General features: G+C 43.0%; 1 long non-coding RNA gene across 1 annotated transcript; it reads right to left on the bottom strand.

Moving 5' to 3' along the window:
• Positions 1-271: 271 nt before the first annotated feature.
• Positions 272-3656, bottom strand: LOC310658996. The gene is made up of 2 exons (XR_014502580.1): positions 3551-3656; positions 272-1674 (listed from the first exon to the last, which is right to left on the bottom strand). It is a non-coding gene; the product is annotated as an uncharacterized lncRNA (long non-coding RNA).
• Positions 3657-8295: the final 4639 nt, after the last annotated feature.

Below are 8295 nucleotides of genomic sequence, written 5' to 3'. Positions count from 1 at the left end.
GAGAAAGGAAAAATATATGAAGATAACAACAAGAGATGTGGGAAAATAATAAGAAAGGATTGGATAGTACTGTGAACATCATAAGGTTAGATTTGTGGACATTAAAACAGCAGTAAGAAGCAAAAAGTTGATTGGATCCCTTCGGAACTTGAAATATGGGTACCCCCAACAAAAATTTAAAATTCGGCTGTGTAATTTGGAATTTATGTAATTTGGTTTGATTTGATGTGATTGGTCGGTTAATAAAAAATTATTCTTAAAAAAAAAAATCTGTAACATTTGTCTCGCCCTGAGACAGTGCTGCAGGCATCAGAACTCCAATACACACAGAGCACACCCTACTTACAATATGTTGTCCATTTAATTCAGTGCAAAATGCAGCTCTTTAGGTTAGGTTCTACTATATGCATCCCAGCTGTCAATATGTGGATTTTGTTCTCTCTCTCTGTGTGTGTATTTGCGTTTATTAGTTTTCACCTTGTTAACTTGGTTTATCCTCCAGCGCACCTCATTTTTCTTAATCTTCCTAATCAATAAGTTTCTTAATCTACTGCATAGATTTGACGAATTTTGGCAGGCCAAACTTGATGCTGCAATAAAAGGGTTGCTCTCAAGGACTATGCAAAATTACTTGGGGAATAGGTTCTAGGCATCTTTGTAGAACATAACTTCCAAATATGCATAAGATGGTTAAGAGTTTTGCATTTGTATCTCACACTTTCCTCCAAGAAGCTAAGGGCCAATGCTTTTCCCCACCACCAGGACGAATAACAGCTTATATGTGTGTGGATTTTAATCAGAACCTCCCCATGCATAGTGGTCCCAGTAAAAATGCCTCTCATATCTACTAATAACTTCTTCTTTTATTTTATTTTATAAAGAAACACAACCTCCAATGCGATTCCAAGTGACAATGTTTAGCATCATGTCTAATTAGGCTATCAGAATGGTATTTTTGTTTCATAACATCACTATGAGTAGGTTCAGCTGTGAGACAGTGTCTTTGCCCAAGGCCACTCAGTCAGATTGATAGCTGAGCAACTTATCTCTTTTCCCAAAAAACAAAACAAAACCACACACACAAATCCAGCTGTTCTTCACAATGCCAGTGGCTAAAATCCCCATTCCTCACAACAATAAACCCATGAAAGCTTGCAGAACTCAGGAGGAAGCAGATCCTCTGTGCCAGATGTGCAGTTTTGGCATCTCCTTGGAACACATGGAATCCACACAGCTTTGTGTTTCTGCACACCTGGCAGACAGGTAAATCAATGAGGGCCATGGCAGGCTTGAACCAATTACCTGCCTCTTTGCCATTCCTTCCTCTGGCACACAAGACAATAGGAGAATGCCTGGGAAAAGATCTGAGCTGCTCCGAGGGTTCTGCTCCTTCAATAGAGGTAATCCAACTGAGTGTTCCAGACCAGCTTCGGGGTGATTGCTGCCGAATGGCATCCTCCCACTGTGTTTTCACTGCTCTCAAATGTTAGTTGTGTTTTGAAATCACTTGGTCTCAGCAGGCAGCCTGATCAGGAGAGTGGATGGCATCCCACTGCTTCACACCCTCCATTGCTTTTAGTGCTGCAGAAGGAACTGTGATGAATTGGGCGAGGAACAGAAGGGTAAGGACAAAAGGACAGGCTGGGAAGAGGGAAACTTTTATGATCGGCCTCCCTGAATAGGAATAATTGAAAATGAAGTCTTTAAAAAAAAAGGGTCTTGAACAGAAAGGATCTTTAAAGACACAGTGATGGACGGGTGTCATTGTCACCCCCACTTCCAGGCACTCCAGAAATCCTGGCTCAATTAAGAATGGACTTAGGAAAAACCCAATCCTCTACACAAATAATACATTTCCTCCCTGTGTCCATTCAAAAATGTTCCCCTGTAATACTTCTTATCATGTTACCAGGACAATGGTGGGACCTGGGAGCTTCCCATATGCACCTTCTCCTAGAACTTACTTATGCAAAAGCAGAAGCAGAAACAGGAACAGATGCTCACAACAGTATCCCAGCAACCAGAGGGAACTGGAGCTCCTATGATTCCTGACCTCCCTACTAGGGTCTTTGAAATTCCCCATGGTTTCTGATGCCTGGGAAACTGTAGCAGATATTCCAATATCCCCCATTGCTCTAGATCCAGCACCGAGGGCCTTCTGGCGGTTCCCTCATTGCGAGAAGTGAGGATACAGGGAACCAGACAGAGGGCCTTCTCAGTAGTGGCGCCCGCCCTGTGAAACACCCTCCCATCAGATGTCAAGGAAATAAGCAGCTATCCTATTTTTGAAGGACATCTGAAGGCAGCCCTGTTTAGGGAAGTTTTTAATATTTAATGCTGTATTGTTTTTTACACTCGATTGGGCATTCCAAGGGTGTTCCACTGAGAAGACCCTCTGCCAGGTTCCCTGTAACCTCACTTCTCACAGTGAGGGAACTGCCAGAAGGCCCTCAGAGCTGGACCTCAGTGTCCAGGCTGAACGATGGGGTGGAGATGCTCCTTCAGGTATACATGTTAGCTTTCACAACCAACAACCAAAAAAAAGGGAAAATGGAATGTAGGAGTGACAGGATGCACTGGTGTTCAGGAGGGAATTCCCCAGCAACTCAAATAGCTTTTTAATGCTTTGTACTTTTTATTATTATCTAGCAAATAAACCTGTTAAAGGGCAACTTGGTGTATCTTTAATTCCCTACCTGAATCCTTTTGCAAGACAGGTGAGTGCTGGGGGGTTGAGGATCATTGTACAAGTCTGGATGTCAGCGTCAATGATCTCAGTTCCTTTCCATTTTTAAAAAATAGAACTCGGGTCATATCCAAGTAAATCCAAGGGAAGCTGGAGACATTTCATCCAGTGCAAAGTACAAAAATTGGGACAGGATCCCTATGTTATGCTTTGTGGTGTTATGGGTACCATTTCTTTTTTGGCCATTTTTACTTCATATTTGCAGAGCTGCGTCCGCTGCAAATCTGCTTCAACCACAGCAAAACTCTGCATTCAGCATTTGCTTCTGGCTTGTTCAGAACCACTTTAGACACTCAGACAAAAAATAGCATAGCAATTATAATACTTGGAAGTCACTTCTACTTTTCGATAGACTAGGAGGGCTAATGTCAACTGGCTCATCTAAGTACATTAATCAGAGCTTTTGGCCAAAGCCATTTAACCAACAGTGGAGGCTATATTTATTTATGGCTCTCCTGCGGTGTGACCAAGGTATAGAAATAAACACTGTATTGGCAAACACTGTAGGCATTAGATATATGAGATTTTCAGATAAAGATCCTCTGTGATGTCTGTTGAAAACATTTTAAATGTCCTTTGAATTACTCTTTGGCCGTTCTTCTTCTTCCATAAAGAAAATTAAGAATATGCTGACCTTCTGTTCCATTGAATGGTGCTGTTTCCTACAGGTATGGTACATTTAAAAAACAACAACACACACACAATCTAATGATGTGAGAATGATAGGTCTGTTTCAAACAGCAGCTTATAAACCAGCCAGCATATATTCAGAGGTCTCCATGTGACTATAGCAGTCCAAACTACCTGTAGTTGTCTAATCAGACAACAGCTGGTACAATAACCTGGAGGCTTCTGGGCACTGGATGGCTGTGTGATGGACCAACCATTGGGACGTCATCCTTGAGACCCTTGACCAATCAGGGCAGAGAGGAGAAATGGCCAATCAAGTGAGAGTGAGGTTGGTAAAGGTAGAATTTGACAGTTTAACTGCCAGATAGGGCCTCACTAGGGAAGTAGGTAGGGGTGCTTAGGGGTTTGTCAGACAGGATTATTTATTTACAGGGCAACACAGTCAGATGGGTGGGAAATGAATTAATAAATGAATGAATAAGACACCCCATTTCCATTGGAAAAAATTTGGAGGGTATGCATTTATGCCTTACTCCAGGCAGTATCATGCATTGAGCCATCACTGCCTGGGAGGACCCTGTCTCAGCCTTGGAACTGTGTCCACTACTCTCTTGTGAAAGCTTTCCAGTTTTGCTCCATAAAATTGAATGGGATCTCTTGAGAACCAGGCCCTATCCTATTTTCATAGACTAATCCTAGTATTGCTAATTGATATGGCCTAAATATTGGAGAGGAAGGGTTCTTATTGATCATCACATCTGGGGTGATCCATCACTCAAGACTATTTGCATGAGTAAAATTTAATTTGTTATGACTTTGCTTATACTTCCCATCAACAGACGAAGCCTGACATGGATTCCAGATGTGTCTCCCTGAGGAGAATCCAACACATCCAAAGAAAGAAGTAATTGGGATAAAAGGCCATTCCCAGTGCCGGATTTACGTATAAGCTAAAAAAGCTATAGCTTAGGGTCCCACTTTCTTGGGGCCCCCCAAAAAATTTAAAGGACAAAAAAACACCTGTATGTACATTTCCAAAATATAAGATAAAAAACACATAAAATAAATCCTACATACAGCAATAGTGTTTTGTGTTGTGCAGGCTCCTATGATGTAAGCAATGGGCCCCGCCTGCTAGTCTGCTACCTAAAATATTACTGGTTTGCTCATTTCTATAGATAGTGTGCCTACATTCTGCATGTGCAAATGGCTTTAGATACCTATTAGGTCCATAAATTACCATATAGCATATATTCAACCCAAAAAACAGTGGCAATTTGTTGTTGTCAAAGGACAGCTGGACATATAAAGGGCCCCATTACCTTCAGTAGTTTAGGGCCTCATCAAAACTAAATCTGGCCCTGGCCATTCCACAATCTGTTTTTTTCTTTGAGGAATTGCCATGGCAAGGGAGAAAGCTTCTAATTCTGGTGTGAGACACTGGGACAGAAATAATAAAATAGCTTTCAAACCACTTCGCCAACCCACTCTCACCTACAGGGGCATGCCATTTTCAAGACTGTTGTATTCATTCCTCATATTTGCTAATTTCTGCAGACCTTTCGATGGCTGCAGCAACACACCACTGCGATGATTCTCCGAGACATTTTCCACAATGACACCAAAATCAGTTTCTCATGCTAAAACTAATGCAGAACGCAGCAGGATCTAAGTGTATTTAGGATTCATTTCCCCCACTTTGCACATCATAGCTACTTTCATTTCGTTACATGTTTTGCGTTATTATGCACTTCTTCTTCACAATCCATTTTAGCCTGAACTGTTGTGGATAATTTTTAGGAAGTTTTGGGGTTTTATTGCTGTTGCTGTTTTGCACATTTGCGTCAGTAGAAAAAGCTCCTACCGACTCTGATGGCAGTGAGTGCAAGTCTTTAGTGTTCATTTCAAATCTGTACTTTTAGAATCAATAGATAAAATAAGGTATCTAAGATTCTGATTCATGCCAAGTGCTTCTTTTGTGTGGGTGGGGGGGGCAGATTTTGCCGGAAGCCAGAAGCCAATGTTGCCGCTGCAGCTACTTTTCCTTGCTTCTCTGGTGGAGAGGGGTGGGGGGTGGAGGGTCCTGTACTAAATCTGGGTCCACCGTGGGCACCTCCTGCCCCCCCCCACTGCCAGATAAGGAAGAAGTAGCAGTAGCAGTGAGAACCTGTGTAGATAACAGGAGCAGATGGGATGGTGCATTGCTGTAAGGCCGGCTGTGCAAGTGATACTGTCAGCCTGCTCTGAATGCAGAATGATGTGAAATACTCTTTGAAGAAGGGCCATTGATCCGTGGTAAGGCACATGCACACAAAAAAGTCCCAGATTCAATATCAAATGTCTCCAAGATGGGCATTTCTAGTGTATAAGATTTGGTACAAGGCTCCTTCCTATTTTCCTAGGTGTGGCATTTGCCTGTTTGTTTGAAAATGTCTGTACAGGGGGAGAGAAAGGGTTAATAGGTAGACCAATAGAAAAGCCAGAGGGGCGGAGCCTACCTGTTTATAAAAGGGCTTAGCCCGAGGTTTAGTTAGTTGGTTGGTTGGTTGGGAAAAGGCAGTTGGGAAAGCAGTTGGCAGACAGATGGAAATAGACAGTGCAATTGGTTCTTGTGTGAGGGGAGGTAGAAGAGTTAGAGACAGAATAAAATAAGACTAAGAGGGTAAAGGGTAACAGCGTTTCGAATGCATTTAAAGTTTATTTGTGTTCGCAATAAACTATAATCTTCATTGTTAACTTAAGAACCTGACTGGGACTAAGTGATTTACCGGGGAGGACCTGGTTGGTGGCAGCGGATTAGTGGTTGTAAGGGTATCAGGGGGTTGCTCGAGAGCAATCAGGGAAATGCCTCCCTGGTCGGCTGTAAAGCCTTGCTATTGGCACCAAAAACAAAACAAAACAAAACAAAAAAACCCTTTACCATGCAGAGCACCACTATTCCGTGGCTCCCTCATTCACTGGCAGAATCTGAGAGTGGGCGGTCCTTAAACCTTCCCCAGCAGAGTAGTTTCTTGACGCCCAGTCTGCGCCTCCCCTCTCGGCACCGAAGCCTACTGTGCAGGGAGGGTGTGGGCAATGGAGGACCTCTCTCCTCCCCGCTTTGCCCAGGCAAGGTGTCCTGGCACCGCCTCGCCTCCTCCGAGCCCTGAAGCTCCTCTCCACTGGAGGTGTGGTTACTCTCCTCCACTGAGGAGGTGCTGCTTCCCACAATCTTTGGGGGCTCTCTGTAATCCATCTGGCTTTTCCCCTCTCGCCCCTGAGCCGATGGCAGTTCCCTGACAGTGGTGTATGTGTCAACAGTCCGTGAGACGACCGGGGGCTCTGTACGAGCGCCACACTAGGTAATGCTGATGTTGTATGTAGGGAAGCAGCACTGTGGCAAACTATCTGCTGCTTTCCATTTAATATTGAAACCCAACACAGCAGAAGATGATGCACATGAAGAGGGCTGGACAGCCACCATGAGAACAGATGGGCCATTGGTTTGATCCAACAGGCTAATCTGCATGTTTTAAACAAGGCTATAGGGTCATTTCCTGCCTTCTTCTCATATATGCTTTCAAAAGCCCATCATGTTCTTAAATTGTACAAAATGCTGGTGTTTCATCATCCCATTTTTCTTTTGGAGTTTTGTTTTTTTTGGCAAAGGAAGTGTTCTGTATCTCAGAGGTACAAAAAAAAAAATAGTATCCTGATGTGGCAGTTACTATGGCAACTTGGCATGTTTACATAGACAGCTAAATGAAGAGTTTGGGGAGACTGCGGAACTGCACATTGTTTCTGTACCTCCTTGGTCTTTTTGCTATTCTTCTTCTAGAAAAGTTAAGCGTTACAGTCAGTCATATGCATGCACAACAGAATATTATCGAATGTACAGTTCCTGATGCAGTGTAATTACAGCTTCGGTAGCTCAAAAAAAAGAAAAGAAAAAGAAAAAGAAAATCTGCCATTTGCCAAATCAGACAAACAAGCAGTTAAATCACTTCTTTAATTATAGGCCCCTCAACAATGCTATACGGTTTTTTCTTTGTTAGTATTGCTTAAAACCCAGGTTGTGCAGTGGGCTGGATGTGCGATTAATTCAATCACATCCTATGGCTTCATGTTTTATGCTATGGATGTGGGTAAAAAGCGAAGGGTGCACTTACTGTCATTTTATGGGGTTCTCCCACCCCATAACTTTGCAGTGAATGTCAGATTTAGAAGTTTTAAAACCAACCCACAGTCCAAGGAAGGAAGAGAGTAAGAAGAACCTGCTGAACGAGGCCAACAGCCCATCCTGTTATCACAGGTGGTGCCCAAGGGAAGCCTGAAAGCACAAGAGCATTCTTCACCCCTGTGGCTTCCAGCAACTGCTTTTCAGAAGCATCACTGCCTCAGACCATGGAGGCAAAAGCATAGCCATCCTGTCTGGTAGCCACTGATAGCCTTATCATACATGAACCACTCTTGAGAGCTCAGGGAATGGGGGTTGTTCCTAACAACCCGCAGCAACCTTAACAAACAGCAGTTCCCAAGATTCCTTGGGGGAAGCACATCTGAAGGCAGCCCTGTACGGGGAAGTTTTTAATGTTTGGTGTTTTACTGTGCTTAATGTTTTAGTTTGTTGGAAACTGCTCAGAGTGGCTGGGGGAACCCAGTTAGATGGACGGCATATAAATAATAAATTGTTGTTGTTGTTGTTGTTGAATTAGCATAATAGTGCTTTAAATGTGTGGTGTGGATGTGGCCCATCCCAGTTTCACCTATGTTCATTCATAAATCAGTTCTATCCTGTTTCTGTATTTGTGAATTGTGTTTAATATCAGGTTAGCAAAATAACGGGTCTGGATGGACATTTATGTCCTATGGAATATGCCCATTGTATAGTATATGTAAGATGACATAGTTCAACATTAATATAATGGCAGCCAGGGCCG

The sequence above is a fragment of the Podarcis tiliguerta genome (assembly GCF_965153285.1).
Source record: "Podarcis tiliguerta genome assembly, chromosome: 10".
NCBI classification, from domain to species: domain Eukaryota; kingdom Metazoa; phylum Chordata; class Lepidosauria; order Squamata; family Lacertidae; genus Podarcis; species Podarcis tiliguerta.
This window is presented reverse-complemented; position numbering and strand designations above follow the sequence as displayed.